This window comes from Camelus bactrianus, chromosome 6 (assembly GCF_048773025.1).
Source record: "Camelus bactrianus isolate YW-2024 breed Bactrian camel chromosome 6, ASM4877302v1, whole genome shotgun sequence".
NCBI lineage: Eukaryota > Metazoa > Chordata > Mammalia > Artiodactyla > Camelidae > Camelus > Camelus bactrianus.
Window position 1 is genome coordinate 111,781,735 of NC_133544.1, and position 24,358 is coordinate 111,806,092.

General features: G+C 40.8%; 1 long non-coding RNA gene across 6 annotated transcripts in view; it reads left to right on the forward strand.

The window, feature by feature from the left end:
* The window catches only part of LOC141578017 (uncharacterized), a 67,996-nt gene that overhangs the window by 27,612 nt on the left and 16,026 nt on the right, over window positions 1–24,358 (forward strand). For 4 of the 6 annotated variants that reach the window (XR_012507911.1, XR_012507909.1, XR_012507912.1 and 1 more), the window contains 2 exons: window positions 42–113; window positions 12,034–12,680. This is a non-coding gene — a long non-coding RNA (uncharacterized LOC141578017). Of the gene's footprint in view, window positions 1–41; window positions 114–12,033; window positions 12,681–17,541; window positions 18,216–24,358 lie in introns of those variants that run through there. The other 2 variants (XR_012507914.1, XR_012507913.1) reach the window with 2 other exon arrangements.

The following is a 24,358-nucleotide window of genomic DNA, read 5'->3' on the forward strand; positions in this document are numbered from 1 at the left end:
CACTGGTTTCCATTCTCTACTTTGTCTTCTTCTACTTCCAGGTTTTCTGAGGCCTCGTCCTGTCTTTGGAATAACAGACCACTCTTCGGCATCTTTCCTGTGCCAAGGGCTGGGTGAGTGGATGTATACATTGCTATGTACATGGGAGGGAGGGAGCACAGGTTACACTGGTTCTCTGCCAACTGAGCATTGATAAATCAACACTTTCCAGATATAATTCACAGAAATGTGAAGATTGTTTTGATCTATTTTCTATACAGCCATGGTGGGAGGGTTTGTCCGTAGACTCCAGTTTTGACATTGTGTTGATAACTCAGTTGCAGTTTTTAAGAAGGTTAACAGAATTGATTTACATTTTTTGGTATTTATAGGAAAATGAATTTAGTTTTTGAAACATACTAAATCCACCGAAATGCCAGCCTTGCCAATTTTGTAACATTATGTCACCTCTAAGAAAAATACATACAGTTAGAAAGTAAAATCGCTGTCCAATATTTTGAAGGGAATATGTCAACTCTTTACTTTTGAAACCTCCAACACCAACATGAACCGTGAAACACCTATTGGAACCATGAAATAACCGAGAACCTGGGTTTCCATTGTGCATGTTGTTCCCTATACTCACAATGACACATACTGGCCATTGTTGGCATTTCAAGGTGTAACATTTCTCTTTAGGAACATACAAGAAAAACCAAACAAAATATATACATTTATGCTTGATTCCAAAAGCACGTAGAGGAATTTTTCTATGAGAAACCTGATGCAGCGATGCTAGGCAATTGTGAACTAGGTGTTCTCCTATCATTGATGAGAATGCTTAATCATCCTAACATATTGGGTAAAGCAATTTCACACAACCAAGTGTGCACCCCCATGATATCGTGCACCCGAGGCTTGACTGAAGGGAAAGTCGCTCCACATAACCAGTATCTTTAATGTCTTTCATGATTTTAGAGTTAAGTTCACTATCTGACTTATAATATTTGACAATTCTATCTTGAAAAACTGAGGCCTAATACATATTCAAGTTCAGTCAAAGATTCCCCTCACTTACCACACTCCCTTCACCCCAAAGAAGACATAATCCCAGCATTTGCTGAATCCAGGGGAAGGTCATCATTTCTTTGTGTGAGCTGAGTATTCAATTCCTATCTATTATAGTCGAGAGATTTTGACCTTTAAGGAGTTCACAGTTGTTCACAGAGTGTGAAGTTGGGGGAACTCTTATTCTTGGAGGGGATTTCTCTTCTCCTACTGGCTTCATTTCACTTCAGGTGCTGATCTTTAAAATGGATGCATGAGTGGAGTGGAGGGTAGAGCAGGGTCTTGATAGCTAGGGCGATAATGGGAAAAGTCTTACCTGGTCTTGGTGCACTTTGGTCTGAATTGTTTGTAAATGCCCAATGGGACGTGTGGATTCTAACGACCTCTTCCAAGAACACGAGCGCTTTTTTCATCTCTGCCATCTCTTCTCTTTTAGACGTCAGGAATCTTGGACCTGTTCTTGGAGCAGGGAATTGAGTAACTTTCTCTAGTGCACATTCAAAGTCCGTATATTTCTACCAGCATCACCGATGTCCAGTAGGTCTCATGAAAGACTTTCGAGCCTGCTATTCTCTAGAGATGTCTCCATGCCAGTATTCTCCATTGTAGCAAAACAACTCTCATCCATATGTTCGCATCTCTGCTCAAACTGTGCAGCCAGCTTTTCTGCCAGGTTCTCTTCTTGTCTCCCATAAAGTCGACTTCAACAGGACTGGGCAAATCTGAATGTACCTCGGAGCTTCACCAGTAAGCTGATGACAGGCAGATATTCCAGTGTCTGCCCTTTCAGATTTTGGAAACTTACCCATGAACTCAGGTCATTGGGTAGCAGCAGTAACTCGAACTTACACAGATTCCTCAGCAAAAGATAAAAGCCAATTTCCACAGAGGGCGACAGCCCTTCCATCACACTGATCCACCCTCAGAATTCTGCCCAGTTACCTTGGATGCACCAGCCACAACAAGCCTCGCGGTACACACCAACATTCCTTCTGGAATTCCATCCGGTAACAGCCATCCCCAATGTTTGCTGCATTTTCTCAACGTTGGGGTAGGAGCTGCATTATACTAGAGGTTCCTTAGTTAAATGTGATTCAATCCACTAGCGTCCCATGGTCCTTTTATCTTCCCTCTTTCCTTTGTTCCAGATCTGAATACACTGTAGAAACGGATGGAAGTGTGTCCATTTTTAGTTTATGGTTTCTCACGTCTTGAAATTTTCTAACACTTCGCAGTACACAGAGAGCCACTAAAGGAAACTCATGTTTGTGTAATATCCATTCACCCAGAATACATATCCGTCTGTTGCTTTCTGCTGAAACACCCACACTCTCAGAATAAGGATCCATTTGTTTCATGGGGGTGAAATTCCTAGAAGTGAATCCAATCCCTATGTGCTGTTTCCTGTCTGTCTTTTTTGCTCTTAGTATAGTTTTGCAGAGCTGCTTGTCTTTGCTATAGTCTTATGCCGTTTCTTCACTACATCGGGTAGAATATGGCATTCGTACATCCTGTTGGAAGACTTGTAAGTCTATATAACGTTGTATGACTGAATATTTTTCAAAACCGTCATTTGGTTTGGGTCACGATATGCACTTTTGAATCAATATTTATGAATATTAATGCACGCATCTGTTTTCTGAATACAAGTGTGTTGAGTACATGCTAGCCTCCATACTGGGTTGATGCGTGTTGAATGATCCTTGACATTACTTTGAGTATTTTGTATTGAATAAACATGTTTCTTTTTTATATGTCATCCAAGTGTAACCTTTTGGTGTTTGTTTGTTTGTTTGATTGTTTGTTTGTTTTGCAAACACATTAGGCCATGCATCTCTCCTTTTGCTTCAGACAGTCATATAAGCTGATTCACTTAAGATAGTGCTTAAAATCACCTATGATTTCCTGCTACCCACTCCCATCTTTAGGATTTTGAAGTCCTCCTTGCCTTCTTCTTGTTTCTTCTTTGCAACTCATGCTCTTCTTGCATTTCCAATAATGGTTTTCTTATTTCCATTTCATCTTGCTACTTTTCTCTTCAGGGAAGGATTCTCAACTTGTGTTTTAGGATCAGTTTCAAACTGCTGAATTCTTTTAAGATTTGCCGGTCAGTGAAATTCCCTAGCTCTTCCGTTCTTAGAAATGGCGGTCATTTGGCATTGGCTACCCTAGATTGCAGCTTTTTCTCATTCAGGGTATGGTCTATGTCCTGACACTCCTCCCTGTCCTGCAATATTTCTGCAGAGATACGAGCTGAAACCCCTCTGGAGGTTCTGTTGTGACTAAGTTGTTTTCCTCGAGGTGCATTTTAGATCCCTGGGATGATCATGAACTTTGTTTATTTGAATTCTACAGCTGCTTGTAGGTCTATTGGGATTCCACCTCTTTGGACCCTGTGTACTCCTGAAATCGTATAGATGATTCTTTCTTGGATTTCAGAAAGTTTCACTCTGATTTTTCTAAAAATAATTTTTCAGACTTTTTTTTTTTTTATCTCTTGCATTCCCATCTGGGACTCTTTTGAACCATAAACTTTCATGCTTTGTCTTACCCCGGGATTCAACAGCAATGTTTGCATTGGTTTACACTTGCTTTTCTATGTCTTCCTCTGATCGGGGGATTTCAGTTCCCCTGTTTACACAATCATTCAAGAGTCCCTCTGCATTATCTAGTCTGCTTAGGACTGACTTTAGCCCTGTTATTATCACATCCATTGAGTTTACTGATAGTATTTGGCTTGTCTTTAGAGTTTCTCTTCACCTTTTCTGGCATTCTGTCTTATGTGATTCTGAGACACTGTTGTTACTCAGTGTTTTCCTCACCTCCGCTTTCAATACTTGCTCTGGTAGCATTTTGCATTCTAGTTGTTTGGAAGCTTATTTTTTGGGCCTTCAATCACTTTGGAACTGAAAATGGTACTTCCTGTTTCTTTTCCTATGCTTCTTTATCTCTACTTTTCAAGTACTATCAGGTATCTATTTTAGACTTATAGGGCTTTGTTAAGTGAATATTATAGACTCTTGTGTGTACACAATTCCATGATATTTCTGTGAGGACAATTTTTCCTAGACATTGATGCCAAGTCCTGTTCCTGTGTGTGTTGTCTGGTATATCTCTAATTGCTGGTGTTTCCTTTCTTGTGATGAACACACTATAATATTTCGATTATTATATCCTCAGTTTTATTACGCTTATCTCAGAATTCTGGTAGTGCACAGGATACTTCCTCTTGTGGAAATGAAGCTTCTAAAGATTTTCAGCTCTGCATTTTGCTGTATGTCATTTTGGAGTGTTTCCAAAACAGGAAACTGACAGTGAGCTTGTGCTTTCTATTGCCATGGGAATGTCCCAATATTACCAGTTCTTCCCAGATCTTCTCTGTCTACAGAAACAACAGTGGAAACATATCTATGGATGTCATACAACATGGCCTGCTGAAATGATCCCACAGACTGACGTATGTGTTCTCGGTGCAGTAACATTTCAGTGCCATCGAAAATGTAGCATCTGCATTTGGGAAAATGCTCAATGAAATTCTTCATCTTCTCACCCTGTGGACTTTGACCACTCTTCCTTGTTCTCTCATCTTTGTGTCATGTGTGCACGAAGGGAAGAACTGAGCTGTTCTGCATCCTCTGCCTCAAACCAAACCGTAATCCCACTCCAGGTTATGAATGTAGCAGATCCTAATGCTTTTAATTCTGATTTCAAACACGAGGCCCCCTGGATCCCTCTGGCCTGATGCACAGTATCTCTGATTGAGCCCCACATGTGCTCTCTTGGCAAATTCCAAATTGGTCCCTCGTCCTGCAGATGCAGTGGATGTCGCCATGGGACATATCGATAAACTCAAACTCGCACGCTAGTGTGGTTGCTTTCTCACTGGGGTCACAGGTCAGTTTGCTCTCTTGATAGGACCCACCACAACCCACAACGCAATCCAGATCCCTGAGACTCAGCGTGTGACATCATCCGTAGCCTTATCCCTCATTTTCTGCTGCCTCTGCTAGCTCAAATTTGGCAGCTCGGGTCTTGGTCTCAGAATCAATTGTGGGATATTTTGTGCTGATTTCTTTGAGTCCTGTCAGCCAAGCATCTGCTGTGCACTCTTCTAACACTCCACGCATCACCCTCAATCCCATGTGTGCTGTCTGCTAGAGAGTGTGCATCCAAGTAAAGCAGAGTTTCACCTTTGCTGCTCCTTTACCGGAGGTCAGATCCTGTAGTGGTTTCCATTCTCTACACTGCCTTCTCCTCCTTCCAGGTTTCTGAGGCCTCATCCTGTCTTTGGAATTAACAGACCACTCTTCTGCAAGTGTCCTTTGCCAAGGGTGTGTTGAGTGGATGTTTACATTGCTGTGTACATAGGAGCGAGTGAGCACATGTTACACTTGTTCTCTGCCAACTGGGCAGTGATAGATCAACACTTTCCAGATATAATTCACAGAAATATGATATTTACTTAGCTCTATTTTCTATACAGCCATGGTGGAAGGGTTTGTTCAAATACACCAGTTTTGACATTGTGTTGATAACTCAGTTGCAGTCTTTAAAAAGGTTAGAAGAATTGATTTACATGTTTGGAATTTATACGAATATGAAGTTAGTTTTCAAAACATACTAAATCTGCCTAGAAACCAGACTTGTCAATTTTTGTTACATTTTGTCAGCTCTAAGGAAAAAATAGACAGATAGAATGTAAAATAGCAGTCCAAAATATTGAAGGGGCATGTCATCCCTTTAATGTTGAATCCTCCAACACTGACAGAAATAATGAAATAACTATTGAACCAAGAAATAACCCCCAACCTGGGATTCCTTTGTGCATGTGGTGCCCTTTCTTCCCAATGGCACATACTGGGCAATGTTTTCATTTCAAGGGGTATCATTCTTCTAGAGGAAAACACAAGAAAAACCAAACAAAATATGTACATTTGGGCTTCATTTCAAAAGCACCTAGAGGCATTATATCTATGAGATTCCTGCTGTAGCTATGCCAGGCTATTGAGAACCAGTTGTTCTTCTATCAGTGATGACAAAGATTAATCGTCTGATCATGTTGGGTAATGCAATTTAACATAACATTGTCTGCATCCCATGATATAGTGCACCCGAAGCTTGGCTGAAGGGAAAAGACGGTACACATAAATTTTGTCCTTTAATGTCCTTGGCGACTTTTACAGTTCAGTTCACTAACTGACATAATATTTACCTATACTGTCTGGAAAAACTGAGGCATAATACCTATTCAAGTTCAGTCAAAGATTCCCCTCACTTACCACACTCCCTTCACCCCAAAAAGACATAACCAGAGCATTTGCTGAATCTAGGGGAAGGTCATCATTTCTTTGAGTTAGCTAAATATTCAAATCCTAGCTATTTTAGACGAGAGTAGTTGACCTTTGAGAATTTCACTGTTGTTCACAGAGTGTGAAGTTGTAGGAACTCTGATTCTAGGAGGGGCTTGCTCTTCTCATACGGGTTCATTTCAGCTCAGGTGCTGATCCTTTAAAATGGATTACTGAGTGGAGGGGAGGGTAGAGCAACTGCTTGATAACTAGGCCCATACCTGGGAAAATTCTTACCTGGGCTTGGTGCATTTTGGTCTGAATGGTTTGTAAATGCCCCTTGGGACATGGGGATTCTCACAAATTATTCCACCAACATGAGCGATTTTATCATCTCTGCCATCTCTTCTCTTTAGACGTCAGGAATCTTTTATCCATTCCTGGAGCAGAGAACTAAGTAACTTCCTCAAGTGCATGTTGATCCTCCATAAGTTCTGCCAGTATCAACGAGGCTCAGTATGTCTCATGAATGTCTTTTGAGCCTGGTATTCTCTACAGAAGTATCCATGCCTGTGTCCTTCATTGTAGCAGAACAACTCTCATCAATGTGTTCACATCTCTCCTCAATCCTTGCAGCCAGCTTTTCTGCATGCTTCTCTTGGTGTCTCCCATAAAGTCGAATTCTACAGGACTGGGCATGTCTGAAAGTTCCTTGGAACCTAACCAGTATGCTGATGACTGGCAGATGTTCCACTGTCAGCCCTTTCAGTTTCTGGAAACTGACCCATGAACTCAGGCCTTTGGGCAGCAGCAGTATCTCGAACTTACCCAGCTTCCCGAACTAAAGACCTAAGACAACCTCCACAGAGGGCGGCAGCCCCTACATCACTCTGATCCACCCACAGAATTCTGCCCAGTTACCTTGGGCCCACCAGCCACAACAAGCTGCACGGTACACACCAACATTCCACCTGGATTCGAACAGGTACCTGCCATCCCCAATGGTTGCTGCAACTTGTCAGTGTTTGGGAGGGGCTGCATCAGACGAGAGGTTCCTAAGGTAAATGTGAATCTCTCCAGTAGCATCCCATGGTCCTTTTTTCTTCCTTCGTTCCTTTTGTTGTCATCCCTATACACAGTACAAATGGATGGAAGTGTGTCCATTTGTAGTTTATGGTTTCACACGTCTTTAAACTTTCTAACTGTTAACAGTACAAAAAGACCCACTAAAGGAATCTTTTGTTTTTGTAATATCCATTCACCCAGAATACATATTCATCTGTTGCTTTTCTGCTGAAACTCCCACACTCTCAGAACATGTATCCATTTTTTTCATGGGGGCTGAAATTCCTAGCAATGAAACAATCCCAATGTGCACTTTACTGTCTGACTCTTTTGCTCTTAGTACAGTTCTGCAGAGCTATTTTCCTTTGTTTTATGCTTATGCCATTTCTTCTGTATGTAGGGTAGTATATGCCATTCATTCATCATGTTGAAAGACTTCTAAATCTATACCACGGACTAGGAATCCATTTTAATCAAAATAGAGATTTGGGTTAGGTCACAATGTGCTATTATGAATCAAAATTTATGAATATTAATGCACGCATCTGTTTTCTGAATACAAGTCTTTTGAGTACATTCATGCCACAACACTTGTTCGATGCGTAATGAATGATCCTTGACATTACTTTGAGTATTTTGATTTGATTTATCATGGTTCCTTTGGATAAATGTCTGCCAACCGTACTCTTTTGATGTTTGTTTCCTTGTTTGATTGTTTGTTTGCTTGTTCTTTGTTTTGCAAACTCATTAGGCCATGCATTTCTCCGTTTGCTTCAAATAGAGTCATATATGCTGATTAACTTAGTATAGTGCTGAAAATCACCTATGTTTTCCTGCTTCTCTCTCCCATCTTTAGGATTTTGATGTCCTCCTTGCCTTCTTCTTGTTTATTCTTTGAAATTCATTGCTCTAATTGCATTTCCAATAATGATATTCTTATATCCAATTCATCTTGCTACTTTTCTCTTCTGTTTAGAATTCTCATTCCTTATTTTAATATAAGTTTTGAACTGCTGTAGTCTTTTAAGTTTTGCTGGTCTGTGAAATTCTCTAGCTCTGCAGTTATTAGAAATGGTAGTCTTGTGCCATAGGCTACCCTAGATTGCAGTTTTTACTCATTCAGGATTTGGTCTAAGTCCTGGCACTCCTTCCTGTCCTGCAATATTTCTGTCCAGATATCAGCTGAAACCCATCTGGAATTTCTGTTGTGATTAAGTTGCTTTCCTCTAGGTGCATTTTAAATCAGTGGGTTGATCATGAACTTTGTTGATTTGAATTATACAGCTGCTTGTAGGTGTATTGGGATTCCACCTCCTTTGGATGCTTTTTAAAACGTGAATCTTATAGATGATTGTTTCTTGGCTTTCAGCAAGGTTCTGTCTAATTTTTCTACAAATAAGTTTTGAGACTTTTTTTTTTTAACACTTGTTTTTACATCTGGGACTCTCATGAATCCTACTCTTTCATGTTTGGCTTACCACGGGATTCACCAGCAATGTTTGCATTTGTTTTTACTTGCATCTCTTTGTCATTCTCTGATTGAGGGATTTCAGTTTCCCTGTCTTCACAGTCATTCAGGAGTCCCTATGCAGTATCTAGTCTGTTTAGGACTGAGTTTAGCCCTGGTTCTATATCATCAATTGAGTTTTCTGATATTATTTGGCCAGTTTTGAGAGTTTCTCTTCCCCTTTTCTGGTATTTTGCCTTTTGTGATTCTGAGACACTGTTTTTCTTCAGTGTTTTCCTCACCTCAGTTTCCAACACCTACTCTGGTGGTGTTTTGCAGTCTAGTTCTCTGAAAGCTTATTTTTTGGGCCTTCAATCTCTTTGAAACTGAAAATTGTACTTCCTGTTTCTTTTACTCTACTTCTTTATCTCTATTGGACAGGTACTCTCAGGTATCAAATGTAGACTTATTGGGCTTTATTAAGTGAAATGTTTAGACACTTCTCTGTACACAAAACCATGATAATTCTGTAAGAACAATTTTTTATAGACTTTGATGCCATGTCCTTTTGCTGTGTGTGTTGTCTGGTATATCTCTAATTGCTGGTGTTGCCTTTGATGTTTTGAACACCACTTATTTTTTTCCATCAGTATAACCTCAGTTTTATTACGCTTAAATCACAGTTCTGAAAGTATACGGGTCACTTCCTCTTGTGGAAACGAGGCTTCTAAAGGTTTTCAGCTTTGCAGGCTGCTCTATGTCATTTTGGAGTGTTTCCAAAACAGCATAACGACAGTGCGCTTATGCTTTATATTGCCATGGGAATGTCCCAATATTACTAGTTCTTCCCAGAGCTTCTCTGTCTACAGAAACACATTGGAAAGATATCTAAGGATGTCATGCATCAGGGTCTGCTGTAATGATCCCACAGCCCCACCTATGTGTCCTCAGTGCCGTACCATGTCAGTGACTTCTAAAATGTAGCATCTGCATTTGGGAGATAATTAGGAAGGAAATGCTTCATCTTCTCATGCTGTAGGCTTTGATCAGTCTTCTTTGTTCTCTCATCCTTGTGGCAAGGGACCATGAAGGCAACGTCAGGGCTGTTTCACCTCCTCTGCCTCAAACCAAACAATAATCCCAGTGCAGGCTATGAATGTAGCAGATCTTAAAGCTTTTGATACTTATTTCAAACCCCAGACCCCCTGGATCACTCAGACCAGATGCATGATATCTCTGATTGAGCCCTACACGTGCTCTATTGGCAATATGCCAAATTGGTCCCTGGTACTGCAGCTGCAGTGGATGTGGCCATGGGACATTTTGATAAACTAAACCTCGTGCCCCAGTCTGGTTGCATTCTCATTGGTGTCACAGGTCGGTTTGCTCTCTTGATAGGACCCAACAAAATCCACAACGCACTCCAGATCCCTGAGACTCAGCGTGTGCCATCATCCATAGCCCTATCCCTCATTTTCTGCAGCCTCTGCCAGCTCAAATTTGGCAGCTCAGGTCTTGGTCTCAGAATCAATTCTGGGAATATTTTGTGCTGATTTATTTGAGTTCTGTCAGCTAAGCATCTGCTGTGCACTCTTCTAACACTCAGCACATCACTTTCCATCCCATGTATCCTGTCCACTTGAGAGTGTGCATCCAAGGAAAACAGAATTTCACCTTTGCTGCTCCATTACCAGAGGTCAGGTCCTGCACTGATTTCCATTCTCTACTTTGCCTTCTCCTCCTTCCAGGTTTTCTGAGGCCTCAATCTGTCTTTGGAAGTAAGAGACCAAGCTTAGGCTTGTGTCCTGAGCCAAGGGCTTTGTGAGTGGATGTTTACCTTGCTGTGTACATGGGAGCGAACGAGCGTAGTTTGCACTGGTACCCTGCCAACTGGGCATCGATAAATCAAAATTTTCCAGAGATAACTCACATAAATGTGATCCTTGTTTAGCTCTTTTTTCTATGCAGACATGGTGGGAGGGTATGTCCGAAGACTCCAATTTTGACATTGTGTTGATAACTCAGTGGCAGTCTTTCAAAGGTTAATAGAATTGATTTACATATTTTGGGATTTATGTGAAAATGAAGTTAGTTTTTGAAACATACAAAATCTACCTTGAAGCCAGACTTGTGAAATTCTTGTAAAATTTTGTCATCCCTAAGGAAAAAATATACAGATAGAATGTAAAATAGCAGTCCAAAATGATTAAGGGGACATGTCAACTCTTTACTGTTGATACCTCCAACACTAGGAGGAAACATGAAATAACTATTGAAAAAATGATATAACCCCAAACCTGGGTTTCCCTGTTGCATGTGGTGCCCTTTCCTCCCAATGACACATACTGCCCAAAGTTGGCATTTCAAGGGGTAACATTCCTCTCTAGTAAAACACAAGACAAACCAAACAAAATATATACATGCATGCTTGGTTCCAAAAGAACCTAGAGGCATTATAGCTATGAGAAAACTGTTGCAGCTTTGCTAGGCTATTGGGAGCTAGGTGTTCTTCTATCAGTGGTGAGAATGCTTAATTGTCCGATCATGTTGGGTAAAGCAATTATCAAAACCAAGTCTGCACCCCCATGATATAGTGCTTGACTGATGGGAAAAAACCGTTCACATAACGTGTGTCCTTTAATGTCTATGGCGAATTTTACAGTTCAGTTCACTAAATGACTTATAATATTTACCTATACGGTCTTGAAAATCTGAGGCCTAATACATTTCAAGTTCAGTCAAAGATTCCCCTCACTTACCACACTCCATCACCCCAAAGAAGACATAACCCAAGCATTTGCTGAATGTAGGGGAAGGTCATCATTCCTTCCTGTGAGCTAATTATTCAATTCCTACCTATTTTATTCGAGAGTATTTGACCTTTGAGGAGTTCACTGTTGTGCACAGAGTGTGAATATGGAGGAACTCTGATTCTGGGAGGGGCTTGCTCTTCTCCTACTGGCTTCATTGCAGCTCATGTGGTGATCCTTTGAAATGGATGCCTGAGTGGAGGGGAGGGAAGAGAAAGTGCTTCATAGCTAGGCCCAACCCTGGGAAAAGGCTTACCTGGGCTTGGTGCATTGTGGTCTGAATGGTTTGTAAATTCCCCTTCGGACATGTGGATTCTCACGACTTATTCCACCAACATGAGCGATTTTACCATCTCTGCCTTCTCTTCTCTTTTAGACGTCAGGAATCTTGGACCCGTTCTTGGAGCAGAGAATTGAGTACCTTCCTCAAGTGCACGTAGGTGTTCCACAGGTTTCTGCCATTATCAGCGAGGCTCAATATATCTCGTGATTGTCTTTCTTGCCTTGGATTCTCTGCAGAAGTCTCCATGCCAGTATTCTCAATTGTAGGAGAACAACCATCATCAATGTGTTCGCATCTCTCTTCAATCCGTGCAGCCAAATTTTCTGCCAGCTTCTCTTCGTGTCTCCCATAAAGTCGACTTCTACAGGACTGGGCATGTCTAAAAGTACCTCAGAGCCTCACCAGTAAGCTGATGACAGGCAGATCTTCCACTGTCTGACTTTTCAATTTCTAGAAACTGACCCATGATCTCAGGCCACTGGGCAGCAACAGTATCTCGAACTTACAATGCTTCCTAAACAATAGACTTAAGCCAAGCTCCACAGAGTGTGGCAACCCCACCATGACACTGATCCACCTACCGAGCTCTGCCAAGTTACCTTGGATCCACCAGCTCATAACAAGCCTCATAGAACAAACCAACATTCCACCTGGAATCTAACCAGTAACTGTCATCCTCAATTGTTGCTGCATTTTTGCAGTGTTGGTGAAGGGGCTGCATCAGACGACAGGTACTTAAGGTAAAAGTGATTCTCTCCATTAGCGTCCCATGATCCTTTTTTTCCTACCCTCTTTCCTTTAGTTCAGTTCTCTAAACACAGTACAAATGGAGGGAAGTGTGTCCATGATAAGTTTATGGTTTCATCCATCTTAAAACTTTCTAACAGTTAACAGTACAAAAAGACCTACTAAAGGAAACATATGTTTGTGTAATATCCATTCACCCATAATATATATCTGTCTGTTGATTTTCTGCTGAAAGACCCACAGTCTCAGAACATGGATCCATTTATTTCATGGGGGCTGAATATCCAAGAAATGAAAACATTCCCAAAGTACACTTCACTGTCTGTCTGTCTTACTCTTAGAACAGTTTTGTAGAGCTGATTTTCTTTGTTATAGACGTATGCCATTTAATCTCTTCGTAGTGTGGAATATGCCATTCAATCTTCATCTTGGAAGACTTTTAAGAATATATCACGGAGTATGAATCCATTATATTCAATATAGGCATTTGGGTTAGGTCACTATGTGCTCTTATGAATCAATATTTATGAATATTAATGCACGCATCTGTTTTCTGAATACAGGTATGTTGAGTACATGCAAGCACTGATACTGGGTCGATGCGTGCTGAATGATCCTTGATATCACTTTGCATATTATCTTTTGAATTATCACGGTTCCTGTGGATATTATCAGCCAACCATACTCTTTTGGTGTTTGTTTGTTTGTTTGATTGCTTGTTCTTAGATTTGCAAACACATTCTGCCTTGCATCTCTCTGTTTGCTTTAAACAGAGAGTCATATAAGATGATTCACTTATTATAGGGCTGAAAATCCCCTATGTTTTCCTGCTTCCCTCTCCCATCTTTAGGGTTTTGATGTCCTCCTTGCCTTCTTCTTGTTAATTGTCTGCAACTCATGGCTCTTCTTGCATTTCCAATGATGGTTTTCTTATTTCCATTTCGTCTAGCTTCTTTTCTATTCAGGGTAGTATTCTGAATCTTTCTTTTAGGAAAAGTTTCAAACTGCCGAATTCTTTAAAGTTTCCAGGTATCTGAAATTCTCTAGCTCTGCCGTTATTAGAAATGGCGGTCTTGTTGCATAAGCTACCCTAGATTGCAGCTGTTTCTCATTCACGATTTCATCTAAGTCCTGGCACTCCTTCTTATCCTGCAATATTTCTCCCGAGATATAAGCGGAAACCCCTCTGGAGGTTCTGTTGTGACTTAGTTGCTTCCTTCTAGGTGCATTGGTAATCACTGTGTTGATCATGAACTTTGTTGATTTGAATGATAATACAGCTGCTTGTAGGTCTATTGGGATTCCACATAATTTGGATGCTGTTTGCTTACTTTTTTTGTATAGATGATTGCTTCTTCATTTTCAGCAATTTTCTGTCTGATTTTTTTCCAAATATCTTTTCAGACTGAATAACCTTTTCTTGCTTTTAACTCTGGAACTTTTATGAATCCTATTCTTTCATGCTTTGTCTTAACCCAGGATTCAACAGCAATGTTTGCGTTGGTTTTCCTTTGCATTTCTATGTCATTTTCTGATCGAGGGATTTCAGTTCCCCTGTGTTCACAGTCATTCACGAGTCCCTCTGCATTATCTAGTCTGCTTAGGACTGACTTTAGCCCTGCTATTATCTCATCCATTGAGTTTGCTGATTTTATTTTGCTCGTCTTTAGAGGGTCTCTTCCCCTTTTCTGGAATTCTGACTTTTGTGATTCTGAGACACTGTTGTTCTTCAGTGTTTCTATCACCTCCATTTTAAATAAATGTCTGATAGTGTTTCACAGTCTAGTTGTTTGAAAGCTTTTTTTTGAGCCTTCAACCTCTTTGGAACTAAAAATGTTACTTCCTGTTTCTTTTACTATACTTCTTTATCTCTACTGGTCAGTTAATTTCAAGTATCTAATGTAGACTTGTAGGGCTTTTTAAGTGAAAGTTTAAGTCTCTTGTGTGTACAAAGTTCCATGATATTTGTGTGAGGACAATTTTTCCTACACATTGATGCCATGTCATTTTCCTATGTGTGTTGTCTTGTATATATCTAAATGCTGGTGATGCCTTTGCTGTGATGAACACAGCATACCCTTTTCGTTTCGTATAACCTCAATTTACTACACTTATGTCACTGTACTGAAAGTTCACAGGACTGTTTCTCTTGTGGAAATGAAGCATGTAAGGCTTTTCAGCTCTGCAAGCTGTTGAATGTCAATTTGGAGTGTTTCAAAAACAGCATCATGACTGTGAGCTTGTCCTTTCTATTTCTATGGGAATGTACCAATGTTATGAGTTCGTTCCAGAGCTTCTCTGTCTACAGAAAAACCTGTGGAAACATATCTAAAGATGTCATGCATCAGGACCTGCAGTCATTATCACAGTGCCCCAGCTAGATATCCTCCCTGAAGTACACTGTCAGTACCATTCAAAATGTAGCATTAACATTTGGTAGATAATGGTGAATGAAATGCTTCATCTTCTCACGTTGTGAACCTAGACCACTGTTCTTTGTTCTCTCATCCTTGTGGCTTTGGACCATGAAGGCAACCACAGTGCTGTCCCGCATCCTTTGCCTCATAACAAACCGTAATCCCAGTCCAGTCTATCAGTGTAGCAGATCCTGAGGCTTTGGAAACTGATTTCTACACCAAGGCCCCCTGGATCCCTCAGACCTGATGCTTGATGTCTCTAGTTAGACACCACACATGCTCTATTGGCAAAATTCCAAATTGGACCCTGGGCCTGCAGATGCAGTGGATGTGGCCATGGGACCTTTCGAGAAACTCAACCTCATGCACCTGGTTTGTTGCTTTTTCATTGAGGTCCCAGGTCTGTTTCCTCTCTGGATAAGGCCAACCACAATCCACAAGACACTCCAGTTCCCTGATACTCAGCGTGTGCCATCACCCATAGCCCTATCCCTCATTGTTCGTAGCCAAACCGAGCCCAAATTTGGCAGCACTGATGTTGGTCTCAGAATCAATTGTGGGGATATTTTGTGCTGATTTCTTTGAGTTCTGTCAGCCAAGCATCTGCTGTGCACTCTACTAACACTCAGCGCATCTCTTTCAATCCCATGCATCCTGTCTGCTTGAGAGTGTGCGTCCAACTAAAACAGGGTTTCACCTTTGCTGCTCCATCAGCAAAGGTCAGGTCCTGCACTGATTTCCATTCTCTACAAAGCCTTTTTCACTTTCCAGTTTTTCTGAGGCCTCATTCTGTCTTTGGAAGTAAGAGACCACTCTTTGTCAAGTGTACTGGACCACGGGGTGTGTGAGTGGATGTTTATCTTGCTGTGTACATGGGAGCGAGTGGGCGTTGTTTGCACAGGTACTCTGCCAATTGGCTATGAATAAATCAACACTTTCCATATATAACACACAGAAATGTGATTCTTGTTTATCTCTTTTTCTATAAAGCCATGGTGGGAGGGATTCTCCAAAGAATCCAGTTTTGACATTGTGTTGATACCTCAGTTGCGGTCTTTCAAAATGTTAATAGAATTGATGTACAAATTGGGGATTTATATGAAAATGAAGTTAGTTTTTGAAACATACTAAATCTACCTACAAGCCAGACTTGTCAAATTCAGGTAACATTTTGTCAGCTCTAAGAGAAACATAGACAGATAGAATGTAAAATAGCAGTCCAAAATGATGAAGGTTTCATGTCAACTGTTTACTGTTGATGTCTGCAATACAAACAGGAACCATGAAATAAATATTAGAACCATGAAATAACCCCAACCCAGTGTTTCCATTTTGCATGTGGTGCCCTTTCTCCCAGTGACTCATACTGGCCAATGTTGTCATTTCAATGGGTAACATTTCTCTCTAGGAAGACACAAGGCAACCCAAACCACTTATTTAAATATAGGTTTGGTTCCAAAACACCTAGAGGCATTATAGCTATGAGAAAACTGCTGCAGCTTTGCTAGACTATTGAGAAACAGGTTCTCTTTTATCAACGATGAGAAAGGTAAATCATCTGACCGTGTTGGGTAAAGCAATTTAAGCCAACTAAGTGGGCACCCCCTGATATACTGCACCCGGGACTTGAACGAAGGGAAAAGACGGTCCACATAACTTCTGTCCTTATATGTATATGGCGACTTTTACACTTCTGTTCACTAACTGACTTATAATACTTACCTATACTGTCTTGAAAAGCTGAGGAGAAATACGTATTCAAGTTCAGTCAAGTAATCCCCTCGCTTACCAAACTCTCTTCACCCAAATAAGACGTAACCCCAGCACTTGCTAAATCAAGGGGTAGATAATCATTTCTTTGTGTGAGCTATATATTGAAACCCTATATATTTTGTTAGAGAGTATTTGACCTTTGAGGAGTTCAGTGTTGTGCACAGAGTGTGAAGTTGGAGGAACTCTGGTTCTAGGAGGGGCTTGCTATTCTCCTTCTGGCTGCATTGCAGCTCAGGGTCTGATCCTTTGAAATGGATGCCTGAGTGGAGGGGAGGGAAGAGCAATTGCTTGATAGCTAAGCCCAAACTTGGGAAAACGTTTATCAGGGCTTCATGCTCTGTGGTCTTTGAGATTTGTAAATGCCCCTTGGGATGTGTGGATTCTCATGACCTCTTCCAGGAACATGAACAGTTTTATCATCTTTGCCATCTCTTCTCTTTTAGACGTCAGGAGCCTTGGGCCACTTCTTAGAGCAGAGAATTTAGTACATTCCTCAAATACACGTTGACTCTCCACAGTTTTATGCTAGTATCAGCGAGTCTCAATATGTCTTATGAATGACTTTCGAACCTGGTATTCTCTAAAGTAGTCTCCATGAGAGTATACTCAATTGTAGCAGAACAACTCTCATCAATGTGTTCACATCTCTCCTCAATCCGTGCAGCCAGCCTTTCTGCCAGCTTCTCTTCGTGTCTCCCATAAAGTCGACTTCTACAGGACTGGGTAAGTCTGAAAGTACATCAGAGCCTCACCAGTAAGCTGATGACAAGCAGATCTTCCACTGCCTGCCTTTTAGTTTCTAGGAAATGACCCGTGATCTCAGGCCATTGGGCAGCATCAGTATATCGAAATAACACATCTTCCTGAAGAATACACCTAAGCCAAGCTCCACAGAGGGCAGCAGCCCCTCCATGACACTGATTCACCCACAGAGCTCTGCCCAGTTACCTTGGATCCACCAGCCTCAACAAGCCTCGTGGAACACACAACAATTCCACCTGGATTCAAACCGGTAACTGCCATCCACAATGGTTGCTGCATCTTAACAGTGTTGTTGGAGGGGCTGCATCAGATGAGAGGTTCCTAAAGTAAATGTGATTCTCTACATTAGCGTCCCATTGTCCTTTATTTCCTACCCTGTTTCCTTTAGTTCAGAACTCTAAACACAATACAAATGAAGGGAAGTTTGTCCATGATAAGTTTATGGTTTCACCCGTCTTTAAACTTTCTAACAGTAAACAGTACAAAAAGGCCCACTATAGGAAAAATATGTTTGTGTAATATCCATTCACCCATAATACATATCTGTCTGTTGATTTTCCGCTGAAAGACCCACAATCTCAGGACATGGATCCATTTGTTTCATGGGGGCTGAAATTCCTAGAAATGAAACCAATCCCAAACTGCAATTTACTGTCTGTCTCTCTTACTGTTACTACACTTTTGTAGAGCTACTTTTCTTTGTTATAAGTGTATGCCATTTATTCTCTTCGTAGGGTTGAATATGCCATTCATTCATCCTTTTGGAAGACTTGTATGGCTGTATCACGGACTATGAATCAATTTTATTCAAAATATGCATTTGGGTTAGGTCACGATGTGCTCTTATGAATCAATATTTATGAATATTAATCCACGCATCTGTTTTCTGAATACAAGTGTGTTGAGTACATGCAAGCAGCGATATTTCGTCGATGCGTGCTGAATGATCCTTGACATCACTTTGCATATTTTCTTTTGAATTATCATGACCCTGTGGACATATATCAGCCAACCGTACTCTTTTGGTGTTTGTTGTTTGTTTGATTATTTGTTTGTTTGCTTTTTCTTTGCTTTGCAAACACATTCGGTCATGCATCTCTCTGTTTGCTTCAAACAGAGAGTCATATAAGTTGATTTACTTAGTATTTTGCTGAATATCCCCTATGTTTCCTGCTTCCCTCTCCCATCTTTAGGTTATTGATGTCCTCCTTGCCTTCTTCTAGTTAATTCTCTGCAACTTATTGCTCTTCTTGCATTTCCAATGATGGTTTTCTTATTTCCATTTATTCTTGCTTCTTTCCTCTACAGAGTATAATTCACAATATTTCTTTAAGATAAGTATCGAAATGCTGAATTCTTTTAAGATTTTCCAGTCTGTGAAATTCTCTAGTTCTGCCGTTATTAGAAATGGTGGTCTTGTGGCATAGGCTACCCTAGATTGCAGATTTTTATCTTTCAGGATTTCGTCCAAGTCCTGGCAGTCGTTCATGTCCTGCAAAATTTCTGCCGAGATATAAGCTGGAACCACTCTTACGGTTCTGCTGTGACTTAGTTGCTTTCCTCTAGGTGCAATGAAAATCACTGGGTTGATCATGAACTTTGATGATTAGAATGATAATACAGCTGCTTGTAAGTCTATGGGGATTCCACATAATTTGGACACTATTTGCTTCCTTTTTCTGTATGGATGATTGTTTCTTAGCTTTCAGCAAATTTCAGTCTGATTATTCTCCAAATATCTTATCTGTCTTTTGTTTTATATGATGCTGTTCCCTCTGGGACTCTTATGAAACTTATTTTTTCATGCTTTGTCTTACCCCAGGATTCAACAGCAGTATATGCATTGGTTATGCCTTGCATTTCTATGTCATCTTCTGATAGAGGGATTTCAGTTCCCCTGTTTTCACAGTCATCCACGAGTCCCTCTGCATTATCTAGTCTGATTAGGACAGAATTTAGCCCTGGTAATATCTCATCCATTGAGATTTCTGATTTTATTTTCTCGTCCTTAGAGGTTCTCTTCCCCTTTTCTAGAGATCTGCCTTTTGTGATTCTGAGACACTCTTCTTCTTCAGTGTTTCTCTCCCCTCCATTTTCAATACCTGCTCTGATAGTGTTTCATGGTCTAGTTGTTTGAAAGCTTTTCTTTGGGCCTTCAATCCCTTTGGAACTGAAAATGGTACTTCCTGTTTCTTTTACTATACTACTTTATCCCTATTGGTCAAGTAATATCAGATATATAATGTAGAATTATAGGGCTTTTTAAGTGTAAGTTTAGTCTGTTCTGTACGCAATTCCATGATATTTGTGTGAGGACAATTTTTCCTACACATTGATGCCATGTCGTTTTCCTGTGTGTGTTGTCATGTATATCTCTATTTCCTGGTGATGCCTTTGTTGTGATGAACAAAACATACTCTTCTCGTTTAGTATAACGTCATTTTTACTACACTTATGTCACTGATCTGAAAGTGCACAGGACCCTTCCTCCTGTGGAAATGAAGCATGTAAAGGTTTTGAGCTTTGCAGGCTCTTTAATGTCATTTTTTTGTGTTTCAAAAACAACATCGTGACAGTGAGCTTGTCCTTTCTATTTCCATGGGAATTTCCCAATGTAACGAGTTCTTTCCAGAGATTCTCTATCTACAGAAAAAACTGTGGAAACATATCTAAGGATGTCATGCATCAGGGCCTGCTGCCATTTTCACGCAGCCCCAGCTAGGTGTCCTCGGTGCCGTAACCTTTCAGTGCCATTCAAAATGTAGCATCTGCTTTTGGGAGATAATGATGAAGGAAATTCTTCATCTTCTCATGCTGTGTACCTAGACCAGTGTTCTTTGTTCTCTCATCCTTGTGGCTAGGGACCACGAAGGCAAACACAGAGCTTTCCTGCATAATCTGCCTCATACCAAACGTAATCCCAGTCCAGGCTATAAATGTAGCAGATCCTAAGCCTTTGGAAAATGATTTCAACCACAAGGCCCCCTGGATCACTCAGACCATATGCATGATACCTCTGATTAAGCCCCACATGTGCTCTATTGGCAAAACACCAAATTGGTCCCTAGGCTTGCAGATGCAGTGTATGTGGCCATGGGACATTTCGAGAAACTCAACCTCATGCACCAGGATTGTAGCATATTCATTGGGGTCCCAAGTTAGTTTCCATTCTGGATAGCGCCAACCACAATCCACAACACACTCCAGATCCCTGAGGTTCAGCGTGTGCCATCATCCATTTCCCTATTCCTCATTGTTCGCAGCCACTGTGAACCCACATTTGGCAGCACCGATCTTGGTCTCAGAATCAATTGTGGCGATGTTTTTTGCTGATTTCTTTGAGTTCTGTCAGCCAAGCATCTGCTGTGCACTCTTCTAGCACTCAGCACATCACTTTCAATCCCATGCATTCTGTTCGCTTGAGAGTGTGCTTCCAAGTAAAACAGGGTTTCACCTTTGCTTCTCCATCAACAGAGATCAGGTCCTGCACTGATTTCCATTGTCTAATTTGACTTCTCCCACTTCCATGTATTCTGAGGCCTCATTCTGTCTTTGGATGTAAGAGATCACTCTTTGGCAAGTGTCCTGGACCATGGACTGGGTGAGTGGATGTTTATCTTGCTGTGTAGATGGGAGCGAGTGAGCGTATGTTGCACTGGTACCCTGACAACTGGGCATCGATAAATCAACACTTTCCATATATAACTCACAGAAATGTTATTCTTGTTATCTCTTTCTGCTATATGGCCATGGTGGGAGGGTTTGTCCGAAGACTCCAGTTTTGACAATGTGTTGATACCTCAATTGTGGTCTTTCAAAAATTTAGTAGAATTGATTTACATACTTGGGGAATTACATGAGTATAAAGATAGATTTTGAAACATACTAAATCTGCCTACAAGTCAGACTTGTCAAGTTAAGGTATCATTTTTTCAGCACTAAGGGAAAAGAAGACAGATAGAATGAAAAAAGCAGTCCAAAATAATGAAGGTGACAGGTCAATGGTTAAATTTTGATGCCTCCAACACAAACAGGAAGCATGAAATAAATTTTGGTCCCATGAAATAACCCCCACAAAATGTTTCCCATTTGCATGTATTGCCCTTTCCTCCCAGTGACTCACACTGGCCAATGTTGTCATTTCAAGTGGTAACATTTCTCTGTAGGAAGACAGAAGGTGACCCAAACCACATATTTATATATAGGCTTGGATCCAAAAGAACCTAGAGGCATTATAGCTATGAGAAAACTGCTGCAGCTTTGATAGGCTATTGAGAACCAGGTCCCCTATTATCAACGATGAGAATGCTTAAGCTTCCGATCATGTTGGGTAAAGTAATTAAACACAACCATGTCTGCACCCACGTGATATACTGCACCAGGGGCTTCAATGAAGGAAAAGACCGTCCACATATCATGTGTCCTTACATGTCTATGGCGAATTTTACACTTCAGTTCACAAACTGACTTATAATAATACATAAACTGTATTGAAAAACTGAGGACACATACATATACAAGTTCAGTCAAAGATTCCCCTCACTTACCACACTCACTTCACCAAAAAGAAGATGTAACCCAACATTTGCTGAATCTAGGGGAAGGTCATCATTTCTTTGTGTGAGTTAATATTCAATTCCTATCTATTTTAGTCGGGAGTATTTGAACATTGAGGTGTACAGTGTTGTGCACAGAGAGTAAAGTTGTAGGAACACTGATTCTAGGAGGGGCTTGCTATACTCCTACTGGCTTCAAAGCAACTCAGGTGCTGATCCTTTGAAGTGGATGCCTGAGTGTAGGGGAGGGAAGAGCAAGTGCTTGATAGCTAGGCCCAACCCTGGGAAAAGGCTTACCAGGGATTCATGCTCTGAGGTCTGAGTGATTTGTAAATGCCCCTTGGGATGTATGGATTCTCATGACCTCTTAAAAGAACAAGAGGCGTTTTATCAACTCTGCCATCTCTTCTCTATTAGACGTCAGGATTCTTGGACCAGTTCTTGTAGCAGAGAATTGAGTATCTTCCACAAGTGCACGTTGATCCTCCACAGGTTTCTGCCAGTATCAGCGAGGCTCAATATGTCTCATGAATGTCTTTCAAGCCTGGTATTCTCTACAGAAGTCTCCATGCCAGTATTCTCCATTGTAGCAGAAGAACACTCATCAATGTGTTCACATCTCTCCTCAATCCGTGCACTAATCCTTCTGCCAGCTTTTCTTCGTGTCTCCCATAAAGTCGACTTCTGCAGGACTGGGCAAGTCTGAAAGTCCCTCGGAGCCTCACCAGTAAGCTGATGACAGGCAGATCTTCACTGTCTGCCGTTTCAGTTTCTAGAAACTGACCCGTGATCTCAGGTCATTGGGCAGCATCAGTATCTCGAAATTACACAGCTTCCTGAAAAATAGACCTAAGCCAAGCTCCACATAGGGCGGCAGCCCCTCCATGACACTGATCCACCCACAGAGCTCTGCCCAGTTAACTTGGATCCAACAGCTACACCAAGACTCGCGGAACACACTGACATTCCACCTGGAATCCAACAGGTAACTGCCATCCCCAAAGGTTGTTGCATCTTGTCAGTGTTGCGGGAGGGACTGCATCAGAAGAGAGTTTCCTAAGGTAAATGTGATTCTCTCCATTAGCATCCCATGGTCCCGTTTTTCCTACCCTCTTTCCTTTAGTTCAGATCTCTAAACACAGTACAAACGGAGGGAAGTGCGTCCATTGTAAGTATATTATTTCACCCGTCTTTAACCTTTCTAAAAGTTAACAGTTCACAAAGACCCCACTATAGGAATCTTAAGTTTGTGTAATAGCCATTCACCCAGAATACATATCTGTCTCTTGCTTTTTGGCTGAAACACCCACACTCTCAGATCATGGATTCATTTGATTCATGGGGGCTGAAATTCCTAGAAATGAAGCCCATCCTAATGTACACTTTAATGTTTGTCTCTTTTGTTCTTAGTACAGTTTTGTATAGCTACTTTTCTTTGTTATAGGCGTATGCCATTTATTCTTACGTAGGTTTGAATAGGCCATTCATTCATTCTGTTGGAAGTCTAGTAAATCTATATAATGGAATACGAAACAATGTTATTCAAAATAGGCATGTGGTTTAGGACACGATATGCTCTAATGAATCAACATTTTTGAATATTAATGCACGCATCTGTTTTCTGAATACAAGTGTTTTGAGTACATGCCAGCAGCGATAATGTATCGATGCGTGCTGAATGATTCTTCACACCCGTTTGAGTATTTTCTTTTGAATTATCATGGTTTCTTTGGGTATATGTCAGCCAACCATACTATTTGGTGTTTGTTTGTTTGATTTTTTGTTTGTTTGCTTGTTCTTTGTTTTGCAAACACATTAGGCCATGCATCTCTCCGTTTGCAGCAGAGAGTCATATAAGCTGATTAACTTTATATAGTGCTGAAAATCACCTATGTTTACCTACTTCCCTCTCCCATCTTTAGGGTTTTAATGTCCTCCTTCCCTTCTTCTTGTTTATTCTCTGCAACTCTTTGCTCTTCTTGCATTTCCAATGATGGTTTTCTTATTTCAATTTCATTTTGCTACTTTTCTATTAAGGGTAAAATTCTCAATCTTTGCTTAATGATAAGGTTCGAGCTGCTGAATTGTTTTACGTTTTCCCGGTCTATGAAATTTTCTAGATCTGCCATTATCAGAAATGGCAGTCTTGTGGCATAGGCTACC